This window comes from Octopus bimaculoides, chromosome 6 (genome assembly GCF_001194135.2).
Source record: "Octopus bimaculoides isolate UCB-OBI-ISO-001 chromosome 6, ASM119413v2, whole genome shotgun sequence".
NCBI lineage: Eukaryota > Metazoa > Mollusca > Cephalopoda > Octopoda > Octopodidae > Octopus > Octopus bimaculoides.
Genome location: NC_068986.1, coordinates 109,745,754 through 109,757,239, shown reverse-complemented (window position 1 = coordinate 109,757,239; position 11,486 = coordinate 109,745,754). Strand labels below are relative to the sequence as shown.

The 11,486-nt window shown below is 36.7% G+C and overlaps 1 protein-coding gene across 4 annotated transcripts in view; it reads left to right on the top strand.

Annotated features, from left to right (window-relative positions):
* Positions 1–11,486, top strand: part of LOC106873757 (uncharacterized) — a 294,459-nt gene that overhangs the window by 84,169 nt on the left and 198,804 nt on the right. The gene's annotated exons all lie outside the window — the stretch shown is intronic.

The following is an 11,486-nucleotide window of genomic DNA, read 5'->3' as shown; positions in this document are numbered from 1 at the left end:
TACGGTACACAAAAGAAAAGGTTAATGGATTCGTTGTTAAGGAACATTATAAAAAACACGAGGAGGTCCCCCTTAGAACGAAGAAAAATAATTTACTCTTTCTTTTTTTTTTTTTGCCTTTTCGTTGTTTTGATAGAGTTCAAGAATTTTATTTGTTCTCTACTTTTAACCTCATTTCAATTTGACCTCGAGACGAAAAAAAACATCGACATCCCTAACTCAAGTCGCTTAATGGGTCACTGCCAGTTCTCTGTCTCTGTATGCGTGCGCGCGGCCTGTATACACACACACCTGTACACGTGTAAACTTTTACCTAACCTTACATTCACGGCATATCAACTTGTTGCACTCATTTCTATGGGTTTTGTTTCCAGACTTGAAACACTTCATACCAGTAAAGCCGCTCTATTTGATAAACAATCTTTATCTTTGTTTTGTCTTCGTCTTTCATAGCTTTTATGAGACACTTTACAAGACAAACAATCATATCTAAAAGCATTTATATCTCAATAATACCTGTTCGTGTTGCAGGTATTTCCAGAGATTGTCGCACAATGTTACAATTAATGTGTGGGGTGTCGTTTGACTTGCTTGTGACTTTAGTTTTTTAAGTAAATTGGTTTCAGTACATTTCATGTGTAGAAAGCTTGAAAAAAGTAAACGGTAAAAATGGTGGTGGTGGTGGAATAGGTTTCTAAATGACCAATAGTATTTTCTCTTTTCTCGTTCATTCATTCTCTCTTTGAACACACACATACTTGTAAATATCTATATATTTAATGATATTTACAGTTCTAAATTTTTTTCACATCAATGTTGATATAAAGATTCTTCAAAGTATCTAGCTGACAGAAACGTTAGCACGCCGGGCGAAATGCTTAGCGGTGTTTCGTCTGTCTTTACGTTCTGAGTTCAAATTCCGCCGAGGTCGACTTTGCCTGTCATCTTTTCAGGGTCCTTAAAAATAAGTACCAGTTGAACACTGAGGTCGATGTAATCGACTTAGCCCCTCCCCCCGAACTTGCTGGCATTGTGCCAGAATTTGAAAGCAAGATAAAGACTCTTCTGTATTCCTGCATTTAAATATTCTCTTCTACTCTAGGCACAAGGCCCGAAATTTTTTGAGGGAGGGAGGGGGCCAGTCGATTAGATCGACCCAGTATGCAACTGGTACTTAATTTATTGACCCCGAAAGGATGAAAGGCAAAGTCGACCTTGGCGGAATTTGAACTCAGGACGTAAAGACAGACGAAATACCGCTAAGCATTTTGCCCGGCGTTCTAACGTTTCTGCCAGCTCCCTGCCTTCTTGCATTTAAATATTCCACAGGAATTTTTGTGACTGTTCTTTGCTGTTGTTTGGTGCCTTGTATTCTTGGGTCTCATAATTTCTCCAGTTCCAATGGAAGCACTTATCTAAATAATTTAACATGAAATTTAGGAAATAAGTTTGGTTTTTCTTTGTAGACTACACACACACACACAGCTATAATTCTCATTTATTTGGTAAGTATACTTGTGAATTAGTACTGAATAGAAGCAATCATCATCATTATAGTTTATTTCAACAGACTGGAATAAGACATTCCGAACTAAATACTGCATTCATATATTAGTGTTCTCTTTGCATATGTGTCACCTTGAAAGAAAAGTATTTGGTTAGAAAGTTAGAAGAGCTTTTGTACAAATGTCCATTCTGTCTTTTAAAAAAACATAATAAACAAAAATAGTTCAGTTGAGTTACAAGGGAAAAAAAAGAACAAAACAAAACACAAAGAAACGAACCAAAAGCTCTGCAAATGTCATAATAAAACTAGAAAAATCATTTTGTCATTTGTTATAAAACTAAACTTCAAAATCTTAAGCAGACTGAGGTGCAAGACATAATAGATACAATGGATTTATTTCAAGTGCAATTCAAAACCTGTTATATGTGAGATGAGAAACTATCTTTCATATTATGTAGGCATATTCATACAATAGACATTTTGAAAAAAAAAAAAAGCTGATGATTCATTTTGTTGCTATTCAGAATTTCTGGCTATTTGTCATTGTTTCAGGGGACAAAGGGCTGCATTTTTTGTCTTCTCAATGATCACATACAACCAAGAAGCATTGCAGTGTATCATCTATTTATTTTTATTTTTTTCCCTACTGTATATATTGCACACTTTTTATATTGCTGTTGACAGCTGTAGTAGAGAGTTATCACCAGTCAGCAACATAAACACAAGTGTTTTTATGCATCACAAACCCATATGAGAGAGAGAGAGGTCCTCTTGTGGTAAATAATGTAGTATTCTGTGTTCTAACACAACATCCACTTTTCGTGGAATATAAATATTACCATATATCATCATCCTCATCATTTAGCATTCGCTGTCCATGCTGGAATGGGTTGGATGTTTTGACCAGAGCTGGGAAGCTGGAAGGCTGCACCAGACTCCAGTCTGATTTGGCATGGTTTTATGACTGAATGCCCTTCCTAACAGGTGCCATTTGTGTGACACTGGTATCTGTCAAGACTGTGATTTTATAATGTATAACACTACCAATTGAGTTGCTCATGTATGATTGGTGCCATATTTCTGTTGATGAGTTCATAATAAGGCTGAAACATCTGCAATTGTCTCCTTTATTTGTCAAAATAATATCAATATTATTATTGTCATTGACTGTTTTTTTTTCTTCACTCACATAGTTGCTTTTAATTAGCATTTTTATGCACACTGCATCAAAATATATTAGCAGTAATTTAATTATTGTATTTCATACAGATAGCATCTCTAAGTAGTCGATTTATGATAAGTGAATAATCAATATTTTGTAAAAATAAATGTAAAAGTTTGATACGAGGGAGATTTATAATTAATTTTTCAATACATGGATAGAGAAGTACTTGTTAGGTTCTCTCACTTCTCCTGCCAAGCAAAATCTTTTCATAATTAATCAATTAATAGTAATAGTACCACCAGAGAACTGGAATCTTGCTAGTTGACTGTTGAGATTTTAGCTTCTATATCTCTCTAGTATCTGTTAGTGTGAGATTGTTGAAATGTGTTTTGGAAAATAATCCTAGTTTACTGACAGATGCAGGCATAGATTAAGTTTAATAGATTAAGTTTAATAGTTTTTGCCTCTGTTCAGAAGAAGCATTGTTCTGTTTATTTTTTTTATCTGTTTTTATTTTTGTTGTAAATCAGTTTGAATAAAGGAAAAATTATTTAGAAATAATTTCCTTGTTGTTGCCGAAGTTGTTTTTCAAGGCAATAAACAAACACAGACTTTATTTCATAGTTTTATTGAAAAACTCAATAAACAGGTCATGTTACAGTTAATACCTGATCAGCCACCTGATCTATATAGGGAGAACAGTGGATAAGCAGTGGAGCGCACCAGAAAATAGATGTGAAATAATCCAATTGCATCACATAAACAAGACTGCATCATCAGCATCATCAGTCAGCATCCGTTCAACCCATGCCACCGTCTTCCATGCTGGCAGAGGTTGGACAGCTTAACCCTGTCATGCTGTATTCCTGCTATAATGGGAACAGGTTAAACATCCTCACCGCTGGATTCCAGGTAAAACAATAACAAACCACATGCATAGAAAAAGAAGATGCAGGTGATTCTGCTTGTTAATTTGCCTGTGATTGTTACTCTTGATCTGTATATACAATTATTTATTATTTTGCTCCAGAGCCCAGGTGGACTTAGACACAGGGACCCAGCTTTGAGAGGGTCTAACAAGTGAGAAGATCTAACAAGTGAGAAAACTGCATTGAGCCCCTGGTTTCTGTTTTGGCATGGTTTATATGGTTTGAGGCTGTTGCTAATGCCAACCACTTTACAAAGTGTACTGGATGCTTTTTTCCTCAACCCCCAGCATCAGTGGGGTTATCAAGTACCTTGTAAAACAAAGAAAAAGACCTTTCAGCTGAGTGAGGTCATAGAAGACAAAGAGGTAAACCTATGCCATGTAGTGAGAAGCTAAAGTATGATCGAGGGACAGGGACAGGTGTTTCACTATAGAAGACCCATATGGTTACCCTGGTTAGTCCACATTGCACTGTAAGGTGCATAGAGCCAGTTTCTCTAGTGTATACATTCTACCCTGGATAGGATGCCAGTCCTTCGCAGGATCACTCTTTTTTACCAGTTGAGTGAACAGGAGCAACATGAAATGAAGTGTTTTGCTCAAGAACACAACACATTGCCTGATCCAGGAATCGAACCATGAGTCCAACACCCTAACCACTAAGCTATGTGCCTACACTACATGGTTATCCTACCTCACATTATGTATGGATAGGTGGGAGTATGTGAAAAGAAGACAGGTGTAAATTGTTTGTATAGTTATGAGATATAATTAAAGGTGTGTACAAGTAATCTTTTGTCCTAATTGTAACTTTATCCAACAATGGGAAAATGGCAGGATTTCTTTTCTCAAATGGATTCTGTCATTCACCTTTGGGAAAATTATGTTTCTGTTAGTTTAGAATACTGATTAACTCAAAGACTGTCTGCCAGGACACAACACTGGGGTGGCCCTAAAAATATTCAGCTATATATTGCATGTACTTTGTTTCTTTTTTTTTTTATGACTCAGTGTGTGGTTAAGAAGCTTGCTTCACAACCAGGTGGCTTCAGGTTCAATCCCTCTGTGGGGGAACTCAGGCAGATACTTAATACTATATTCCCTGGGCTAACCAAATCCTTGTGAGTGAATTTGTCAGCAAAATGTGTGAAGTGGTTGGAATTTGGAACGGTATCTAAGGAAAGAAGTCTTGCCAAAGTAGACATTGGAGCTCAGCACGGCTGTCTGGTTCGTTGGTTCCTATTGAACCAGCCAACCCATGCCAGTATAGAAAAGGTGATGTTAAATTATGATGATTTGATGATTGTGTGTGTACCCTTGCCTTGACATTATGTCATCATCATCATCTGCTTTCCATGCTGGCATGGGTTGGATGGTTTGACTGAGAACTGGCAAGCCAGGAGGCTGCACCAGGCTCCAATCTGATTTGGCAAGGTTTCTACAGCTGGACGCCCTTCCTAATGCCAACAACTCTGAGAGTGTAGTAGGTGCTTTCTACAGACCACTGGCACGGGTGCCAGTCAGGCGGCACTGGCATTGACCATGCTCAAATAGTGCTTTTTATGTACTACCAGCACAGGTGCCAGTCAGGTGGCACTGGCATCAGTCACGCTTGAATGGTGCTTTTGTGTAAATGAGTAATGTTCATTTTCCAGTCGTTTATGAAAAGCCTGTCTGCCCATGAGAAAACAGGTGAAGGGTTAGTGACGGGAAGAGCCTCCAGACATAGAAAATCTGCTTCAATGAAATCTGTTTGACCCAAGTAAGCATGGAAAAGTATACGTTAAGATGATGATTTAAGTAGATGTGACCTAATAATAATATTTATCCTGTGTAGTGTTGTACAGATTTTCTTTTATTAGGAAAAAGTACCTACATTTTCTTATTTTTCTGAAGTGAGTCATTTGGACTGCACCAACATTATTTTCATTGTCTGCTGTAATATTAAAGAAAAACGGTTGGAAGCCAGCGAGCAGAAGGAAGGTTATTAGCTTAATTAACTTGTGATAAATAAGTATCCTGTTCTGTATGCGCTGCAAATCACAGTGTGATTCTGTCTCTGTCAGTAGGGTGCCAGATTAAAAGCTAGGGGAGCTTTTATGTGGTCACTTGGCCTGCTAGAAATAGAGGCTACATCTCTCACAAATTATACACAACTGTTAAAGAAAAGAAAACAGTGCATTTAGAATTGCATATATGACTGAAATTAAGATAGGACTGTCATGGCTGGAATGCCTTTCGTCATTGGTTTCATCAACAAAAGTTGATATGTTGTTGATGACTGTTCATATCGCAAGCCAGCAAAGGGGCCTATATGTGTCAGTCTGTATGTTAGAAATGGTGGCTAAATTTCTCTTAAATCACACCATTTTATAAACAGGCAAAAGAAGTGATTTAATCTAAGGTACACTATACCTTGGCATGAATGGAATACTTTTTATGATGTCTGTTTGAATTGGACCCACATATAGGCTAAACAGCTACGATGACAAGAACAGCCAAGATAACAATTCTGAGTCCCAAGCTAAGGTATGACAATTGTTAGATCAGTCCACATACCTTGTAAATCCCTGATGACACAAGCAGTGAAACTATTATAATTGATGACTGCTAAGAATTTGTGTATTTAGCCATGTCTAGATTTTCATTTGGGTGTGGAGGAAGAAATAGGAAATCACTTCCAATGCGATGATTGAAAGAAATCTTTGGTTTTTAATGGCTGACTTTCCTTCTTCTTCTTCATCATCATCATCGTTTAACATCCACTTTCCATGCTGGCATGGGTTGGACGGTTTGACTGAGGACTAGCAAGCCAGGAGGCTGCACCAGGCTCCGATCAAATTTGGCAAGGTTTCTACAACTGGATGCCCTTCCTAATGCCAACCACTCCGAGAGTTTAGTGGGTGCTTTTTACGTGACACCTTGAATGAATATGATTGTGATTAGCACTTCAAAATGAGATGGATAATCCTTGGTTATGCAAGTTGTCATTGTTTGGGGAGGATCTTAAATTTTAATTCTTCATCATCGTTATTCAACATTCGTTTTCCAAGCTGGGATAGGTTGGACAGTTTGACAAGAACTGGCAGGCCAGAGAACTGCCCCAGACTCCTTTGTCTACTTCGGTATGGTTTCTATGGCCGGATGTCCTTCTGAATACCAACCACTTTACAAAGTATATTGGGTGCTTTTCATGTGGTACCAGCAGTGTTACCCAACAAAGATCCCTCACCTGAGAGAGGGAGTGGTACAGAGGGATGTAGATCTGTGCCAGTTTGAGAAGTTAAAGTATAAAAGAGGGATAGAGATAGGTGTCTTTCTGTAGAGGAGATACTCAGCTACTCCAGCAAGAAAAGAAAGAGAAGGAAAGAAAGATAGAGTGAAAGATAGAAATAGATGGTGCTGGAGATGTATTGGGACATACCAGCAAAGTACAGAGGGGGTGGAATATGAATGCACTGAAGGGATAGAGGGTGGATGTTCGATAAGAGTGTGAAATCAGGTGTTTAGAGATGAAGGAGAGATGACTACAGCAAGTGATGGTAAGACAAGTTGGAGTGATTGGGGGCAATGGTAGATATGTGAGGGCATGGGAAGTGTGTGCAGGTAGGCATATGAGGGAGAGTGGAGGGCAGCAGTGGGTGGTAATCATGGGTAGGGGAAGAGATGTTGGGGAAATGTAGACGACTTCGGAACCTACTGGAACTCTTCTGGATGGTCTCCTTGTTTAAGTTGGTGAATGCTGCCATAATCCTTGCCTTCAGTTCATCTTTGGTGTTACAAGGAGTTTTGTTGGTCTCTCACTCAAACGCGTTCCACACATAATAATCAAGGGTGTTGCAGTCTGGGGAGTTAGGTACTCAGCTGTAACGAGTGATGTGGTCGCAGAAATTGTCTGACAGCCATGACTGGGTTCTTCTGCTTGTGTGGCATGGTGTAGAGTCCTGTTGACAGACATACGGTCTTCCAGCAGCCAGCCTCTCAACTCAGGACAGCACTACTTCTTCTAGGCACTTGATGTAGGCTTCCATTTTGAGTGTGAGGCTGTGTGGGAAGATGAATGGAAGCATAATGTCACCATCACGAGTGATCCCTCCAAACATCATGATGTTGATTGGATGTTTGATTTTTATCACTCTCGGTACATGTCCTCAGATTGACACCCAAACACTCTGAAATGTTCATATTGAAGCTTCCATTGTGAATGCCAAGCAGTACAGCATGTCGTTTCCAAATTTCTGGCAGAGTGAATTTTATCATGGTGCTGTTTTTTTCACAGACAGTGCCCAACTGACCCTACTATACCTTGTATTCGACAAAATCAAAACAAACAATGTGCAAGCACAAAATTAAAAATATAAAATGGTGACAATTTACCCATTATACTCTGTACAATGATTCTGGAATGATATTGATGGTCAATTATAATTCTGGAATGATATTGATGGTCAATTATAATTCTGGAATGATATTGATGGTCAATTATAATTCTGGAACGGTAATGGTGCTGCTATATTATCATTCCAGAATGATAGCATAACACTACTACCATTCCAGAATCAGCACAGTATAAATATTTTGGAATGATAGTGTTGGTGTTATAACTTTGGATCAATATTGATGTTCTGTTGTAATTCTGCAATGGTAATTGTGCTGGACTATTATCATTTTGAAATTGTATTGATATTGTATTATAATTCTGGAATGATAGTAACACTGTTGTATCATTCTGGAATGATATCTATGCCATAATGTTATTCTGGAATGTTGCATATTTAACCTTCACTGACCTTGTGAATATATATATAAATAGTGCACACATATTTGCAGTTTTATTAAAAGCAGTTGCGTTACAGAGCTGCATTTATATACATATTGTTTAGATTGATTTGAAATAATCTCAAATATACTCTAAACTAAATATTTATCTTACATTATCTTTTTCTTTCCCTGTCTGTCTGTCAGTCTGCTTGTCTGTCTGTCTATCTGTCTCTCTCTCTCTCTCTTTATTCTTTGCTTATGGAGATATCTTTGAATTTGAAAAAATTCTGTATCTTAGCAATAACTCCATGAAGCAAAAAATAACTTCTACCTGACTGATTGGCCGGTTAGAAATGGCAGCCAAATCTCCCTCCTGTTACTCCCTATCATCTCAGCAAGGGGAAGGGATATGTGTATTTGGGGCAGGGTGAATACCTTTTATCATTAATCTGTTCAAACAATAATAACCTGGTTAAACAACAGCAATAACTTATGTTTTCACATTCCTATTCATGACGGTGAGTGCAGTGACTAATAAATTATAACATTTAATAATATTGATGAAAATGATGGAAAAAGCTGTAATATTTCCTGTGAGATTTGAATGGTGTGTCTGCTGTAAACCATCTAGCTGGGCTAATGACTACACATATATTACATATATTTCAATAATAATAAAAGGGTAAAATTAATTAATTAATTGATCAATTAATTAGTAATTAATAATTTTACCAAGCGGTTCGGTACATTAAAATAACCTTTTTTAGGTAAAATTATACAGATATTCTATAATTCTACCGAGGTTGACTTTGCCTTTCATCCTTTTGGGGTCGATAAATTAAGTACCAGTTATGCTCTGGGGTCGATGTAATCGACATAGTCCGTTTGTCTGTCCTTGTTTGTCCCCTCTATGTTTAGCCCCTTGTGGGTAATAAAGAAATAAGAAACGTTAGCACGCTGGGCGAAATGCTTATTGATATTTCATCTGTCTTTATGTTCTGAGTTCAAATTCCGCCGAGGTTGACTTTGCCTTTCATCCTTTCAGGGTCGATAAATTAAGTACCCGTACTGGTGTTGATCTAACCAACTGGCCTCCTACCCAAAAATTTTGGGCTTTATGCCTAGAGTCGCAAAAAGTCAAAAACTAACTTGTTGACACACTTTTTAATGCAGTCTTCTCATTTTCTGCCATTCAAATTCTCTAAATGTAACAAAGCAGACAAAGAAATATGCCAGCACAAATAATTGGACCAGCAAATAATTTCCTTCCATCTAACATTTTAATGGACTGCACTGAAGAAGTTCATCTTAAACATGTATCATCTTCAGATATGTCTTCAAGTGTCTTCAAGTGTCTGCTGAATTTTTGCTAAAGTCTCCACACAATTGCTATTTCTCCATTTATTTATCATTTAAATATAACCAGTGAGCTGTGAGCAGTCAGGTATGAAGTGCCAAATATAATCAACCAAGCATGACCAGTGACTGAAGCAGATTCCTATTCCCTGATCTATTCCAGGCAACAGCAAAAATGTTATATAAACTAGATATTTCTAGCATAATATGCTTGTTTAGGTGTTTTTGTTTTTATTTTTTTTATATCATTATAATAAGCACGAAAAATAGTGGTGGAAGAGAATAGGCCTTCGTCTAAATAGAGCAAAGTTTAGCTTTCTAAATAATAGCTGTTTTGGTTTGATTCACACCAAGTAATTTATAGTTTAGTTAGAAATACCCAGAAAAAAAAAGCAAAAACAGTTTCTATCAGATGTTAACAGTTAAGATAGGCTAACTTGATAAATAATTGTTTCTTAGATAAGCATGAAAAGTGGGATCTTTAAAGGGAACATTAAAATATTTACAATCATGCCTTTCTAAAGAGTTTTAGCCATGTAAGTGAAGCGAGGTGATCTCAAAAATAAATTAAAACTAAGTTGCACCATTCTGCACCAACTGACAATAATTCTTCTAAACAGGCATGGAAACTCTGAACAATAATACTATAACAATAATAATAACAAGAAGAACAACTACTTATCAAGCTTCCACCCTCTCACCTAACACACACACACACACACACACAAAATTTAGCAAAATACAGATAATAGAAAATGACAAAATATTTAAAATTTAAGCATCTTTTTAAAATAACAGAATCTATGAACTCTGCTGCAATCCTTGCTTGTTCTATAGGAATGAATTCTTTAGAAATCCTAGAATTACGATAATCTAACATCACTCCTTGTCAAATGAAAATTTCAAGGCTTGTTTTTGTTTTGATATTTTTTAATCTTTATCTCCAAATTTTTTTTTCTCCAGATTTCGTAAAACTGCCTTCATTCTTAATATTTTGTTTAGTTTTATTTATGTTTGTTTGCAGATAAGCACATTGTGTGTGTGTGTGTGTGTGTGTGTGTGTGTGTGTGTGTGTGTGTGTGTGTGTGTGTGTGTGTGTGTGTGTTTTCTGGTTAGAAAACATTGAAGGTTGATAGGAGGGAAAAACCATAAATGTTTGGTAAACGACACAATAAATAGTAAAATATATAATGTATAATAAAGTATATATAATGTATATATAATGTTTGAATAATGGACTGTTTACAGTCATTGGGAATTAATTCTGACCTAACAGATTTATAGCTTGCGATATCTGTGTGTGTGTGTAGAGAGAGAGAGAGAGAGAGAGAGAGAGAGAGAGAGAGAAAATAATATACGCATGTGTGTGTGTATATGCAAGGATGGAAAAGTGGATGTTAAATGATAATGATATATATGTATGCATGTGTATGAATGTGTGTATATCTCTCACTCTCATATATATGATATATATATATATATATATATATATATATCATCATGTGAGTGTATGTATATATTTATACCTGTGTGTGAGTGTATGTATATATTTATATCTGTGTGTGTGTGTGTGTGTGTGTGTGTGTGTGTGTGTGCAAAGATGTATGTTTTGTGTTTCTATTTCTTATGTCGACACCTCGTCTGTTGACAGGCCGATGACTGCATCAGTGAAACTGAAAGAAATTCATCTCTATTCAGTGACTGGTTAACTAGGATGCTAGGATGTCATTTGATTCTATGTTAATAGTAACAACAATGATGATGATGAT